Here is a 2,262-nt window from a genome sequence, read left to right as displayed (position 1 = left end):
AGGCCAAACAGTGGGGCTGGACACAGGGACGGTGGCCAAAAAAAGAGTGCTGAGTTTTTGCTACACATGTTTAAGAATGCAGAGAGTAATGTGAACTTAAGGGTTTAGATGCAGATTCTCTAGTCATTGAACACATCCAGGTGAACACGGCACCTAAGATGCGCCGGCGAACCTACAGAGCTCATGGCTAAATTAACCCATACATGAGCTCCCCCTGCCACAGTGAGATGATCCTCACTGAGAAGGAACAGACTGTTCCAAAGCCAGAAGAGGAGGTTGCACAGAAGAAAAAGATATCCCAGAAGAAACTGAAGAAGCAAAAGCTCATGGCACAGGAATAAATCCAACATAAAATAAATGCAGATAAATGTACAAAAGCATATTTATTTATTCTTTGATAACTTAATACAGGTATACAAAGTATTCTGATTTTATGCCCTCCAGCTCCCCATAGATTGCCCCAATATATCCCCATCCAAATTTCATGTCCTTTTAAGAAACCCAGTGAGTCAAATAAGTGTTGCCCATATAGACACAGGTATGGGGTCATCCAGACCCTGGGAAACATTCCCAACCAGCTATCAAGGGCCTCATTAAGGGGTGGGGCTTGGAGAGCACCTCCCCATCTATGCCCATATTTGGGCTAGCTTGGTCTTGTGCAGGTACCCATAGCTGCTGTGAGTTCATGAGCGCTAAGGCTGAGGCATGTCTGGTAGATAACATTTTTACAGCACTCTCCCCATCCTTTGGCTCTTACAGAAAGGGGTTTTGGTAATGTGACAATCGAAACGCTTATTGATCGCCTACTATGTGCCAGGAATCATTCTAGGCACTGGAGATGGACAAATGAGTTAAGTAACGTTTTTACTCGTGGAGCTCGGAGCTTAAATTTGTGAGAAGGAACAGATAAGAACAAAGACATGGTAGAGAAGAATAAATGCTAGAGAGAAAGTTTATACAGGACAAAGGGAGCTTTAAAAGTAGACAGTCAGGGCTGAAGAGATGGCTCAGAGGCTAAGAGCACTGTTTACTCTTCCAGAGGACCCGAGTTCAATTCCTGGCACCCACGTGGCAGCTCACAACTGTCTGTAGCTCCAGTTTCAGAGGACCTGATGCTCTCACACGGACATGCAGGCAGAACACCAACACACACACACACACACAAATCTTAAAAATACAAGTCAAAGAAGACAGTCAAGGAGATAAGGTTAACCAGGCAACAAGAAGGGAACCAGGAAACAAAAGGTCCCTAGGTAGTAAGATACATGGTACAGTGAAGATGCAGAGGCCAGTGTGGCTGCATGAAGTCCTAAGAGGGGTGGGGACAGAAGTGTGACACAATGTGACTTGCACTTTAATGGAGATATGTTGACTTTCGTCCTGAACACAGACAATGGGACGTCACATCTTTAAACAGAAAGGCCAGGTTGGGAGTTATTTCAGTTACCGAGGAGTAAGCAGCTTTGGCCACACCAGAATAGATGGGGGGAGGGGAGAAAGCAAAGTACCATGGGAAGGAAACACCACAAAGGCTTGCTAATACTCTGTGTGGAGGGATGGGTGCTCTAGGTCTTCGAAGGAGAATTATGAGTCTGTAAAGCTCTGGGGATCTGTGGCTTCGCTCCCGGGGGTTCATATCATCTCAGAACAGAGAAGAGACAGCTGACATTCCTGGGAGCTCTTTACACAGGCATTCTGGCCGGGATGTGGGAAACCAGGAAGAATACAGGCTTTCAGAACTCAACCTTATAATTTAGCCCGTGCAACACGAGGGTGTCTGGAGGCATCATGGACAAGCTGCTTGTCTGGGAGAGCCGTGCCTGGCTGCTCATCCACACTCCTCCCCCATTCTACACACTTTAGGAAGAAGGGGTGGAGGGAACGTCCCTTGGATGAATGCTGTGTTGCTACAGAAAGTCAGCAGGATGGAGATCTCTAGAAATCCCAGTGTCTGCAAGGTTTACTTCCATGATGGCTCTGGGCAGGTCCCCTCCCCCCATGGGCGTAACCAAACTCCTTACCTTAGAGAACACTAACTGCCTTTTAAAGTTAAACACATCATAGCCTGTGGTCTGGGAGCCACATACGGTGTGAGGAGCTCCCAGAAACGACGATGAAAGACAATCCTTGAAATCTGGACACAGGAGCTCTGTGAAGCTGTCTGTGAGGCTCTGTGAGGCTCCGTGAGGCTGCGCCTGTCCTCAGGGCCTCACACAAGGCATTAGCTACCCTTTCTTCACAGAGCCTTGCTGTGAAACCAGA

At 47.3% G+C, this 2,262-nt stretch overlaps 1 pseudogene across 1 annotated transcript in view; it reads left to right on the top strand.

Annotated features, from left to right (window-relative positions):
* The window catches only part of LOC308434945 (large ribosomal subunit protein uL22-like), a 552-nt pseudogene extending 211 nt beyond the window's left edge, over positions 1-341 (top strand). The window contains exon 1 of the transcript in view: positions 1-341. This exon is cut by the window's left edge and continues 211 nt beyond it. The product of the transcript in view is annotated as a large ribosomal subunit protein uL22-like (transcript).
* The last annotated feature ends 1,921 nt before the right edge of the window (positions 342-2,262 follow it).

This window comes from Micromys minutus (assembly GCF_963924665.1).
Source record: "Micromys minutus genome assembly, chromosome: 22".
Classification (NCBI taxonomy): Eukaryota; Metazoa; Chordata; class Mammalia; order Rodentia; family Muridae; genus Micromys; species Micromys minutus.
The sequence above is the reverse complement of the archived record's forward strand: the minus strand, read 5'-3'. Positions and strand labels throughout refer to the sequence as shown.